General features: G+C 35.0%; 1 long non-coding RNA gene across 1 annotated transcript in view; it reads left to right on the forward strand.

Annotated features, from left to right (window-relative positions):
- Positions 1–581: 581 nt before the first annotated feature.
- LOC120515162 overlaps positions 582–14,687 on the forward strand; it is a 33,820-nt gene continuing 19,714 nt past the window's right edge. The window contains exons 1-2 of the long non-coding RNA XR_005630604.1: positions 582–768; positions 13,607–13,706. This is a non-coding gene — a long non-coding RNA (uncharacterized LOC120515162). The remainder of the gene's footprint in view (positions 769–13,606; positions 13,707–14,687) is intronic.

Genomic DNA, 14,687 nt, shown 5'->3' on the forward strand with positions numbered 1-14,687 from the left:
TTATATTACGTACATATTAGCAGCTACATTTGTGAAGTGTTCTTAACAAAATCTTTAAGCCCGAGTTAAGTGTTCTTCAAACTTTCTTTCAATTCCTGTCTTTAAAGATATTCAAACACCCCCACTTAACTTTTTACCTGAACTCTGAAGTGTTTTACCCTTTCTGGTTTTCATACTAATGATTAACACTTTCTCTTTTAGTTTAAATAAATATTATTCTGTATGTTGTCTCCTTGTCTTTTTTGAAATGAGAAAATAGTGGAAGTTGTGAGGCATTCTTAAAAGAGCTTTGCCTTACCTGCCACACATATTTAAGATGAGATACAGTACAGTATTGGTTTACTACTGCTCAACCAGTTACTGAGATTCAGCACTTACATGCCTAAGTGCTCAGCTGACTGACATGTCATACCTAGTACTGGTTGCAATCCCTATTTGAAGATCAACTTATTTAATTGTCAGTTTTGGCACACCTTAAAGTGATACATTTGTATTTGGCAGTTCCATACCTTTTTTGTGTTGTGACTTGTATTTTTCTAAAATTTAGCATTTACTCTTAGTGCCTGCTGTCTTTCTTTGTTCACTGAAATGATTTTGTTTGATGTAACTATGAGAAATAATGTCAGCACCGGACAAACCAAAAAGGTTTAGGAGGGTTTCAACTACACTGAGAACTCTACTTGAAATGCAGATCATTCCTATTGATGGAAGAACACATACTAGTGGTAGCGAATATACAGTGTGTTACTGATAAGCAGACATCTGATGGTAAGTGAATCACTTGAGCATGCATAGTGTAGAGCAGTTAGTTTAGAAGTCACGTTGATGGGCAGAGACTGCTTCAGAGACAGCCAAGATATTTTTTCTATGTATCTCATCTGTAGACTTATTAGTTTCTTTCTAGTGTTTGTTGTTGTCAGGTTGCTTAGTGTTCAGTCATGTTTTGCATCCTGTTGATGTAGTTTATCATTTCTTACTTAGGGGGGCAGTTATTAATAATGCGGTTTCTGTCAAATATAATATTACTACAGTTTATTTTACATTTGCAGTTATGTTGGCCAATTCTTGTGAGAACTTAGGCTTACTTTGGTTTATTAATGAGGCAGTCTTCAGAGATGGTTGATATTCTGCATAACAGTCTTTATTTCTGTATGCTATTGCCTTTTTGTTTTATTAAGTACTTACTATTTGAATGATTTAATATTGGTTGCTAGTGTGCGGCTGTGCTTTTAAAGGGACAATGTTATTTAATTTGAAGGAAATCCTTAGATTAGGTAGGTGTATATACAGTATACCAGATAGAAATCTATGGATATACTATATTCTAACATTATTTGTACACTTTTTTTGTAATAAAATTGTTTGCCTTTGCTTAATTGCACTTGGTGGTGTTTAATTTTACTGTCTTTCTTTAAATGTTCAAAGTGAAATTTAATGCTAAATTAAAATTAAAAATGTCCCCTTTATACAAAATGTCTACCTGCTTTTGTATTGCACAATTACAGTACATTGGAATGAAAAATGTTTATTACTGAATATTTTTCTTGTTTTAAAGGCTTTTTAATAAGTGATCTTAATCCTATATGTACTTGTAATTTATTTAAATGAAAACAGAGTCATATTGCTTCTTTAAATATGCAATGTAATTGTTTTTACTGTAATTTGATATTATACTGTAGAATGGGTAAGATTTATCAAGGCATTGCGTTGTTTGCTCAAGCTAATTTGCTCACAGTGCCGCACCCGCCTCATTAGTGTATTTATCAAAGCTTTTTCATCTTTCAACTGGAATCACAAACGTGAGGCATCATTAATACCTTAATGAACCTTTCTATGCTCTAGGACACTATTAAATATACAGTGTCATGTATCCCACCCACTGTTACATGGTATTCAGAATTTCCCTGCTTTTTAGACACTTTTCATTTGAAATATGTTAAGTAAACATTTAAAAACTAAAAACAACAAAGAATGTGTTTGTCCACCATCATCTCAAATTCTCAAAAAACCATAACATTCACATAGAATAAAGTGAATTGCTTTTATAATTAAATACCTTTCCCCAATACAACAAGTAAAGAGAGTGTTTATTAGGACCACTCAATTATATGAATTTGCAGAGCACTACTCTAATACTCTTCAATATACTGTACTACATTTCCTTCTGACCAACCTAAACGGTAGGCTAGTCACTTTCTAAGGGTCACAGTGAGTGGGTCTGTACTAGCACCTTATAACCAGGTATCAACTTTAGGCAGCATTTTGAAGCAGAAGAACACTATTCATTCATTATCAAACTTACCTAGCTCAGTTTGGCAGGACATATTCATCCTCCCACTATACTACACTTATTATCATGGAGCTAATTTTGAATTGCCTGGGATTCTAACTAAAGACTGTTGGCAGCCATGCTGACCACTTTGCACTATGCTACTTCAAACAAACTGACTAAATAAACACTTAAGTAAATGGGACAATGTTGTAATTGTTTATATATTTTTTTTAATACTCCAAACTTGTTTCAGATTTTTTCATTAAGATATTTACCAGTGTTCTTCAAACAATTGAATGGTATTGCATACACATTATTAACAGTTCTGTTCCAATAATCACTTCAGACAGAAAGAGTACTAGATGATTGGAAAGCTGGCAGTGATTTAAGGTGAGACAGTTGTACTAATTATTGTTTGGTAAACCTCATTATTCAGTGTGAAAATGTAGTCTATTTTCAGAAATAATCTGTATGTATGGACATAGTTTTAATGCCACCCGGATTAGGATAAAATGCATTTTCTTGACTTTTTAGTTAGGAAAATAGTGTAATAGAAAAAATCAAAGCCTACGTCACATATTACTGTACTTAGACTTTCCAAAATCTTTTCCATAAAAGTTAAGCAGATGCCCACCGGTTTTACTCATAACTTTATAAAGTGGACTGTTTTAAAGAAGATTCAGAAAATTCTGATTTAGTTGCAGAGGTCTCCAAGTGTTGGAATGTTGATACTTCAAGTTCAATTTAAGAAACTTTATTAAGTAAATGACATTGACCAAGCAAGCTGAACCATACTTAGTTGTATGTAATTGTTTTCTGTTAGAAGATCAAAATAAATGCAGTTTCCTTTATAAATTAATCCTGTAAATAAAGCATAATCTGCTTTAGGAGCAACTGCCCTTGAGCTTTTCCCCAGTTGATGACGAAGAACAGTGTTAAAGGCAACGAAAAAATCAAAGAACATTATGCTGACTCTGGTGTTAGCTTTGTGGAGCAAGTAGATCAGAGTATCCTCCACACCTACATGTGTCTGATAGACAAGCTGCAGAGGATCCAGATGTTCTGAAACTAGGGACCAAGCTGTTTTAGGACCAGCCTCTCAAAGGTCTTTATCATGATGTTGAATGGGATGTTGTTAAGGATGTCTTAGAGTTGTTCTTAGAAAGTGTCCTTCGCTCCGTTGTCTGTTGTATCTGTCGGCACATAGGCTGTGGTGACTGTCATTTTAGCATGACCATTGGTAAAGTGGGCTGTAATTATTCGATCACAGATGGGCTCCCAGCTGGGAGATAGGATGATTTTGAATTCCCATATTACTTGAGCAAATCATCCACATTGGTATAGCGTTTGCACATTCCACATTCTAATTTTGATGATATTCTTGACAGAGAAAATTGCATCTGATTTTGGGCATCTAACCCCACAAACGGTTTTCTCTGGCACCGTCATATTTCTCAAATAAAATATTCCACTATGATCAGAATTTCTAGAGTGGTTTCTTGTCATTTCCATAGCAATTATTTTTCTATGGGGATTGGTTGCTTGCCCAATGTCCAACCATTCTCTTTTCTCATTTGGGCTAGGAGTTTATTTCTTTAATAATAAAAAGCAAAAATAAATTGCCTTTGTTAAAAATGGAAAATATATCAAAATTGAATCCATCCATTTTAAATATGTTATGTTATGCAGGGTCACAGGGAGTTGCTGCTAGTTCTTGTTGTATTGGATGCAAGGGTGGAACCAACCCTGGGCAGAATGTCAGCCCAATGCCAGGCACACTAATCTAGACACCCACACAATTCAGAGTTTTATTTAGGTTCATGTGTGTCTTTAGGATATGCTAACAAAGAGCACTTTGGAAACAGAAAATGCGATCTCCACACATATGTAAATGCAGTGCATACAAAGATGATCAGATGGATTTTAAAAGTATGCTCAGAATTTTATGTTGCTACTTAATAAGCTGCAGTGTGTTCAGTTATAATAATTTTATAACCTGTATATTAGGTAGACTTTGTACCTTGTAATTTATTACTTTTGATGCAACATTTTACAGGTAAATGTTGATTGTACATATATGATAGATTATATTATTTGTGTGTACAATAACTGTCACATCAGATGCTAGCTCGAGACCAGTTTGCTAATATGAGGTAGTACCTGATAAGCAAAGACTTTCCCCAACACTCCTCTGGGTGAGCAATTTTTGTGGCACTTGGAAAACTGAATTGAAATTCTGACACATTTTGGGAAGAGTCATGGAACTGTAAACTTAACCGTAATGCAAAGGAAGTACATAGTAAAAAAAAAATCAGAGGGTAATAATGCATTAAAATGGGGTACCTAAGGAAGACTTAAACTCAAGAGTCACCCTGTTGTTATGCACATCGTTTTATAACAAGAACTGGACATGGTACAACATGATATTTATGGATTAATTCAGTTTTACAGGTAACCTATTATATTTAAATTTTAGTCTTCAGGAACTCTTAGCAATGGTGATCAATGGATCATCTGCTTTATATAGTATAAAATGTCATGCTGTGGTGGAAATTCTCGAAGCCTTCTGACCTGTAGTTACTGTTGTTCTTTTCTTTCTGTTTCTTAAATCCTCCCTCAGTGGATTCTGAGAGGTTTGGGCTGTGTTTCCGCCTACATTTTGCTCAAGCCTTTTTCTTTTTAACAGGGAAAATTTTGTGTGTAGTATTGTTACTTTAATTACTGTCTTTACATTTTTTTTTTTACTTTTTATGAAAACCTGTTGGTTGTTGTTATTTCTATTTCTCAGTAATATTTTTAAACTTCAATAAATATTTGATCACAAAAATTATATAATTAAGTTGCTGTCTTTCTGTCTATTCTTTGTTTTTGATTTTAATAAGTGTGTTAACTTGGTTAATGTTCTATCCTTTTATACCAGTTTTTATTTGTGAAGATCTTAATTATTTCTTCTATAAACCTTTTTTATCACCTGTAGATATTTTCAGTTTTAAGTGCTGTTAGTCATTAATCAAAAAGGAATTACAAAAGATGACAAAATGAATTTTCAAGTGTAACCTTTTGGCATTTTTTTTTTCTTGCTTTTGTGTTTTCTCTTAATTTATTGTTTTGCACTAAAGGTTAAATAGACACTCTATTTCCTTTCAAAATGTAACCAGTTTTTCTTTAATTACCACTAATAGTTATTTTATGTTACATGAATGATGCGTACAGTATTTTCAATAACACTAGTGCACAATGTTTCAAATTCAGATATGAGTACAAATTCAGATATGGCAGCAAACAATGGAAAGATTACAAAGGTGGTGTTTGACACTGTAAAGTTTTCTTGCAGTTAACTCTTGACATTTATAACTACCCTGCCCATCAGAAGACCCTTATATTTCTCCAGTTGTGCAAAACTCAGAGGACATCTATGCCTCTTTGTTCTGAGTATTTAATATTTTTGTTGGTACAAAGTTTGAAGCTGTTTTATATTGGTGACAACAAGCATAGGGGAAAGAAAACACTTAGAACGTAGATGTAAGCCTGGAATACCTGGTTTCTGTTTTAGTGACATTTGTATATTCTGTGTGTATTTCCTCCACAATCCAAAGATGTGTGTGTTAAGTTATTTGGGAATTACATTAATGTGTGTATGTGAATGTGCCCTATGAAGGTGTTTTGTTCAGCTTTGGTTACTATTTAGCACCCAAGGTTACTAGGAAGCTAGCTCCGCAAAACTGTGGTAGGTTCATTCAAGTAGGTGTCACATTATACGTTTTAAACAGTATATACAAAAATTATTTCCTTATTAATGAATTACCATTAATTGATTAGAATTACAGTTCTCGTTTATTCATCCATCCATTTTCTAACCTTTTCATCCAGTGTATAGTCAAGTATGTCCAGCACCTATCCCTGCTCCATTGGGTGCAAAGTTAAAATTTATTTTATATAGTTTGTCAGTTAAATGCACAGTGACACACACACAAACACACTTATTCAAATCAGTCCAATTCTGAGACACCAATTCATCCTTTTAAATATGTAAAATTTTTAATTGTTGTACAAATGGCAATTTTTAGAACCTAGTATAATTCAGGAACATACTTATTGTATGCCTTTGGATTACAGACATTTTAGGTAAAATGTATTTCTGGATCACACAGTTAGAAATCTTGTTTAATTTGAATTATATATCTTTGGACAGGGAAGCTGAAAAGGAATTGGCAACAGCAGAAAGTAGTATGTTTGTTCAGAAAAAATGTGTTGATGGGTAATATTTAAAATAAACAATCATAAGGTGTAGTTAGAAAAGAACCTTATTTCACAAGGAATATTTTATGTCTATGGTTTGACATATTCTAAGATTTATTAGGAGTTTTGTAGACAAATTATATGACACAGGGATAATGCACACTATGGCAAACCTCTGCTTACTAAATTTTGACAGGCAATTATTGTTCATTAGTCTCATTCCACAGACTTATATTAAATAAAAGCCATGAATATGCCATGTGTGTGGGGCAGAGTAAAGGTAGAGTTGACAGAGGTTGCTGGAAATTGATAAGAGCTTTTGAAAAGAGGTCCAAGGCAAGAAAATAAGAGAGCGCACATTTTGAACCTAGTATGATGTGGCAGAAAGGTATCAAGACAACTTAACCAGTGTGCAAACACTGTACTGTATTTGAGATGGCTAATGCCAGTTTTGTTATTTTAATGTATTACCCATTTTAAATGACATAAAAGTCTCTGCATCTTGCTTTATTTACAGTCATATGAAAAAGTTTGGGAACCCTCTTAATTCTTTGGATTTTTGTTTATCATTGGCTGTGCTTTCAAAGTAGCAACTTCCTTTTAATATATGACATGCCTTATGGAAACAGTAGTATTTCAGCAGTGACATTAAGTTTATTGGATTAACAGAAAATATGCAATATGCATCATAACAAAATTAGACAGGTGCATAAATTTGGGCACCCCAACAGAGATATTATATCAGTACTTAGTTGAGCCTCCTTTTGCAAATATAACAGCCTCTAGACGCCTTCTATAGCCTTTGATGGGTGTCTGGATTCTGGATGGAAGTATTTTTGACCATTCTTCCATAACAAAATCTCTCCAGTTCAGTTAAATTTGATGGCTGTCGAGCACGGACAGCCTGCTTCAAATCATCCCATACATTTTCGATGATATTCAAATCAGGGGACTGTGACGGCCATTCCAGAACATTGTACTATTCCTTCTGCATAAATGCCTTTGTAGTTTTTGAACTGTGTTTTTGGCCATTGCCTTGTTGAAATATTCAACCCCTGCATAACTTAAACTTTGTGACTGATGCTTGAACCTTATCCTGAAAAATGTGTTGATATTGGGTTGAATTCATCTGACCATCGACTTTAACAAGGGCCCCAGTCCCTGAACTAGCCACACAGCCCCACAGCATGATGGAACCTCCACCAAATTTGACAGTAGGTATGTCTTTCTTGGAATGCGGTGTTCTTCTTTCACCATTCAAAGCGCTTTTTGTTATGACCAAAAAACTCAATTTTTGTCTCATCAGTCCAAAGCACTTTGATCCAAAATGAATCTGGCTTGTCTAAATGAGCATTTGCATACAACAAGTGACTCTGTTTGTGGAGTGAGTGCAGAAAGGGCTTCTTTCTCATCACCCTGCCATACAGATGTTCTTTGTGCAAATTGTGCTGAATTGTAGAACGATGTACAGATACACCATCTGCAGCAAGATGTTCTTGCAGGTCTTTGGAGGTGATCTGTGGGTTGTCTGTAACCATTCTCACAATCCTGCACATATGCCACTTCTGTATTTTTCTTGGCCTGCCAGACCTGGGTTTAACAGCAACTGTGCCTGTGGCCTTCCATTTCCTGATTACATTCCTTACAGTTGAAACTGACAGTTTAAACCTCTGAGATAGCTTTTTGTAGCCTTCCCCTAAACCATGATACTGAACAATCTTTGTTTTCAGATCTTTTGAGAGTTGCTTTGAGGATCCCATGCTGTCACTCTTCAGAGGAGAGTCAAAGGGAAGCACAACTTGCAATTGACCACCTTAAATACCTTTTCTCATGATTGGACACACCTGTCTATGAAGTTCAAGGCTTAACGAGCTAATCCAACCAAATTGGTGCCGCAGGTAATCAGTATTGAGCAGTTACATGCATTCAAATCAGCAAAATTACAAGGGGACCCAAATTTTTGCACAGCCAGTTTTTCACATTTGATTTAATTTCATACAACTAAATACTGCTTCACTAAAAATCTTTGTTCGGAAAACACCCCAGTACTCAGATGTTCCTAGGAAATGAAAGACATACCACTGTTATCTTTTTTGTTGAAAGTAGAGTAAATTATTATGCAGGCTGAGAGGGGTTCCCAAACTTTTCATATGACTGTAATTTGTGTTAAGAAAAGCTCCTTAAGTTCAATAATTTCCATTGTATTTTTGGCTTGAAGAGCTGAATATATGTTCTGATTATTAAAATATCAAATTAGTAGGTGAGTACATAGTAAGATATGAATTTCTACTATACCATAAATTACTATTACAGATTTTGTCCAAGCTAAAGAGCAACAGAAGAGAGGGTGTTAGACTGCATTCAGTAGGTAAACATAACACGAGTTTAACGTTAGGCAAGTATCCTAAAAAAAGAAACAGTTCTTTAGAGTCTTAGTTAGATTATCTTAAATTAAATTATGCAAGACACTCTCTGGTGCATACATCCTTACACTTCCTAGCCCACTTATATGTTGTTTATCCTGGCAAATAAAGGTAGGAAACAAGCCTAGATGAGGCAAGGGTCCCATTTGCACAGTTAAGCCCATGTCACATTAGACGACTTTTCCAGTTATTTTTAGTCTTAGTCTTCATTTCCATAATCTTAGCCTGTCAGAGGCAGTCGGCAGAAGCTTCCATGAAGATGACTGCCTAATGTGACATAATTAATGACTGAGACCCACTAGTCTGTGAGTGTCTATGATAAAATCAAACTTGTTTGATTTTCTTGTTTATCAAAGAGGCAGGCTGTATATGCAGGAGAGATAACAACCAATGAATGTTCATCTTGAAGTATGTAGCAATGAGGAATAAGGAACTTATTGTTTTGAACCTCACAAACAGAAAAGAGGTGTGTCTGTCTAATGTCTTGTGTTTTACATACCATAACAGAATTGAAAAAAGAAGTAAACAGCAGAGAGTGCTACTGAACTCACCGCAGCTGTTAAACCTTTGCACAGCCATGGCTCTGTCAAGCAGCACACTCTTGGCTGTTAGAAAAAGGGCTGAACATGGATGTTTTGGGAGACCGACGCTCAGTTGCTAAATGTGACATGTTGCAGCAACAAGATCTGGGACTTCGATCGACAAATCTGACATGCCCCACAATGAAAAGTCATAATGTGACATTGGCTTTACACTGAAAAAGTGTTTAAAATATAATATATAGAAATTTCTCTGTGCCTCAGCTGACAATGTCATGGAACTATTAAAGCAGAAATTTTTAAGGCTAGTTGCCCTTATTGCCCATCCTCCTTTAGTTTCATTTTAGAACACACAAATCGTGACCTAATTCTAACTCCAGGTCAAGAGATCAAAAGGTGGCCAGGACAGCACACAGGGATAGTGGGAGTTTTGAAGTGAAGGTGGGGCTGCTTCAGAGATCTGTTCTGAGTCTATTACTTTTCATGATGGTGATGAAGGAGACAACCAGAAACGTACGTGAAGGATTGCTATGGGAGCCCTTCTATGATGATAATCTTGTATTGATGGCAAAAAGTGAAGCAGATTTGAAGACGATGCCGTTGAATTGGAATGCTAGTATGGATTGAAAAGCCTCAAAGTAAATGCAGGAAAGACCAAGGTGATGGTTGTAAGAACAGGAGAGATATGAAAGAAGTGGGAACATGGCCATGAAATCATGTGTGGTACAGGTGTTGGGAAAACCTCAAATCTAGTGGGTACATAAAAGATGCAGTGGTGTGAGTGGTTGTCTGCAGACAGGGAAAGTGTCCTTTGCTTGTAAAAAGATTGTGAGGGGGAAAGAATCTGGTACATTTGGAAATTCTGCAATGGAGCTGTTTAAAAAAATAGAGAAATGAGTCTACTTATGGTAGATGTAGAGTGCAAGTGGAGGTTTGGACAAAGCCATGACAGGTGTGTGGAAGAAATTCTTGGAATTGTCCTTCTTTCTGAAATCTAAAGGAGCATCTCTGGATTTAAAAAGACATGCTTATCAAAGCTGTGTAAAGAGTAGTATCCTGAATATGAGTCAGACTTGGCTGATGAAGGCAGAACACAAGAAGAGCTGCAAAGAACAGATGTCAGATTGATCGGGTGTATGTGTGGAGTGTTATGGAGTGAGAGGAAGATAAATGTATTGTTAAAAAAACTCTTGGTGTTGAGGTGATAGGTGCTATGCTGAGCAGAAACAGACTAAGGTTGTCCGAGCATTGACAGTTGGAAGTGCTGTTGAACTATGAAAAGAATAGATCTCACCCCAAAGAATGCTGGGGCCATGCAGAGTGGAGGAAAAATATTTTGGAAGTCAACTGGATAACCTGGGGTAAACACAGTAAGTGGTCATTAAACCAGTGATGATGATGATGATGAGCTGTAAATATGCTTGCAAGAAGTAGATTTCATTTTTGAGTCTTAAAGATATGGCTGGTTAATGATACTTTTCGTCATTAATTTGTTCCAAATTAAGATTTCCTGTTATTTTAAACAGTCCATCTTACAAAATCTAAGAAGACCACCTCTGGAGTACTTGGAGAAAAATCAACATAGACATGGACATATAGATGCAGAATTCCTACCCAGGGCACATTCATGAGGCCACCTCTCCAGCCAGCATTATATAAAATTAAGCTAAATTGCAAGATTTCATTATAGTTCATACAGTTATACATACTCAGTTCAAAATGGGGACCATGAATGGAATGCCATACAAATGCAGTATGGTCAGAACATAAATATTCAACAAAGGAGGCCCAAGTCCTAATATGGAGACATATTGAACATTATAAATAAAGTATACAAATGTTGTGAAAAAGTGTTGTGGTTTGAATAAGAAACCCTGTTTAACTACAATGATATTTAGGTAAAAACAAATGTTGGCAATGTTGCCAGAGCAAAAAAATAACAGTCATAGTTGGGATGATTTTTCCATTCTGCTCTTTGCTTGTTAAAAGATGCAAACTTTCTGCAATGGGCCATTTTCATTCTTCCTAGCCATAAGGGGAGGAACTGGATGCGGGATAACCTGATGTTAGTTCTACTCTTCCAGACAGTATTCCTAAATTCTACATAGGGAAACAGAGACTACACGGAAATCACTCCACATAACTTTTCTTTTCCTTTTTTTCTTTTCTTATAAGTATTCATTCTTGTTATTATGCTTTATCATTTTCATTTCATTTCGGCATATTGTCCAGAGACTGATATCCTGGCCAAGGTTAATACCTGTTTGGCAGCATGTGCTGCAAAGATGTGCGGCTTGACCCTGAACTGGATTATGTAGATTGAAATATGGATGGATGGAAGTTGCTCGTACATTCCATAAAGCCTTCATTAGAGTCCCTAAATACAATGAAAAATATTACCCCATACTGTACATAGGAAAATAGCCTAATTCCTAATGATGAAAGAATAGTACAAACACAATTGCATTGCTACCTATCCTTTGCCAGGCAAGAAATGTAGCCCTTCAAATTTTTGTCAGAATGAGGTTAAACATGAGCTGTGGTTCTCAGTGTTATTGTTTTATTAAAATTCATTCATCATTCATCTTTGCTACTTGAAACTGTGATCAGAACATTCAATACAGATAGAGTTGACATTGCACTAAGTATGTTGTCTGAATTATACTAAGGGATATGCCACATATGGATACTAAGGGATATGCCACATATGGGACTACAAATAAAACAAAATTTAACCGTTCCTGTACATTTTGTGTAATTAAATTATTGCTTTATTAATAAGAGTGGCATAGTGGTACCTTACAGAGGCCATGTCCTCTTAGTTTCTGTGTGAGCTTTAATATTCTGTCCTCATCTACAGGATGGGTTTCTACAGGTTCTCCTGTTTTCCTTCCTAATCCTGTGCATGTTAGTTTAATTGGTTCTGTGTTGTTGTGGTTGCGGGTGTTAGTAAGCTCTGTCCAGGGGGTTGTTCCTGAATTATGCCTACTGGTTTTGAGACTGGAGTTCTGTATTTGTTGAGTGGGTCTAAGAAATTCTAATAAGAGAACACTAAACAATCAGATTACTATTGCCATGTATGCTTTTTTTATATGTTTTATTATTTTTCACGCTTGTCACTGAGTAATTACCCAATATCTGCTGTATTATTTAGTTTTAGCTGTAGTTAGATTCCTACAGAATATTACTCATAATTTAAATGATCTATTTAATCTCTTTATATATGTAATATTAATAGCTTTATTTATCATTAAAGGTTAATTTAATAATGAAGTAGTTCAGAATTCTGTTCTGTTTGTGGGAGACTACAGCAACTACTTTAAAGGAAATAGACATCAAACAGTCAGCAGGATGGAATACCACATGTCTGGTCTTTGCATTTTTGTGTGAGTTTTTGGAAGATTTTGTGATTGCCATTCACTGTAAAAAGTTATTAGCTTGTTAACAGTTGCTTCTGTCACCTGCCCTGTTGTGCCTGATGGTCTTTCGCAACTGAAATATTCAGTTTTTTCAGATATATGTGTATTGTTGATCTCTATTTTTCAGTGGTTTGTTACATTGTGTATTGCCTTTCACTTCTAGCATTATCACTCAGTTAACAGACACTTGCTGGCAGTCATAACCTCCATGCCTGTCTTCTGTAGTTGATCCCAGTATTCCTATTGCAAGCAAAGTTTTTATAGATTTTGTTGAATCTTTTATGAGAATCAATTATAATCTGTTTCTATCCCACCCCTTTAGACAAATTTATCAATGTTAACCTTACCAGGTGCACAAGGCCGATGACATATATCTAGGCATCTTTGGACTATGCACGACTTTTCACAATGCTAAGGTCACAATTGTACAGTTAATTCATAAATCAAAATGATTAAAATACAAAAATGAATCAATAAATCAATAGATGAAGTAAACGCTTCTTTATCTTTTTATTCATATGCTTATATTTTATTTTTTAAATTTAAGACAGTATTTATTTCATTTTTGCCAGTTCAGAACAAGTGTATCAAAACAATTATAAACTCCCAACGTTAAACTATTTGAACATTATCTACTATATATTTATGAATCTAACAATATTATAATACACATTTTTAAAAGAGACTTTTTGAAAAATTGCTTTATATTTGTAGGCATATAGCAAGGCCACAGGTACATGGCCAAAAAGTGGCCTGCCAGCCATGGTTCAGGGACTGGGACTGCAACATTTGGGAAGACTACATAGTGGAATAGGTGAGTACATATCTGTCCTGTACAAGCACCAGACTTCACTTAAGTGTCCCTTTATGTTATTTCTGTTTAAATTTTAATTTTCAGAAAGTATTCATTCTGGTATACTTTAGTGATTACAGTTTGTGATATAACTTACTTGGTTGGCTCTCAGACTAGTATCTTATGCATCAAAGATTTGAATCAGGTTTGGTTTTTATCGTTAGATCATCCAGTGCATCTACTAAAGATCTAGCTGATGTATGTTTCTTAAATATATTGCCTGATGTTGCATGTTCTATTCATTTTTTGTTGTTGGTATTAAATTATAGCAAGTCTGTAGGAGATAAGCCAAAAATAATTATATTGTATTGTGTCAACATGATAATAAAATTGAACTAGAACTTATGATTTTATATTAGACTGTATAATATGTACATATTAATGTTAATTGCTGCTGTGGTACATTTTGATTGTGTGCCACCCTGAAAGCACAGGTAAAATCATGTCTCCTTAATTTCAAATGCTGTCCTTGAATATATAATTGACTGTTTAAAGTAAAAACATTTTTCTGTGTCAAACTGATCCATGCCTTTGAGAATTTTCAAGATCTGTCTCTGCTTATGACTAAAGAGATTTAATTCCCTTAGCCTGTCAAAGAAAAATATGTCCTTTAGTCCAGAAATACACTTGGTTCTTCCTTTCTTCACAAATTCTAGTTCTCCTTTGTATTCCATGTAGACTGGTGACCAAAGTCATACTCTCTAGATGTAGTCTCATTTGTGCATTATGCATTCTGAATCCCTTGTGTTTTATTGCACAGTTGTGCAATATAACCTAAAATTATATCTGACTTTTTAATTGCTTCATCTTCTCTTCAATGTTGTTGTAGTGTCACCTATGTTGCATTAATGTATTTATAATTAATGTTTCTTTTGCCTGAATCCACCACTTTTGTTCATTAAACTGCTTTTTCCAAGCACAGTTCCATGAGGATCCCCAATG

This window comes from Polypterus senegalus, chromosome 14 (assembly GCF_016835505.1).
Source record: "Polypterus senegalus isolate Bchr_013 chromosome 14, ASM1683550v1, whole genome shotgun sequence".
NCBI lineage: Eukaryota > Metazoa > Chordata > Cladistia > Polypteriformes > Polypteridae > Polypterus > Polypterus senegalus.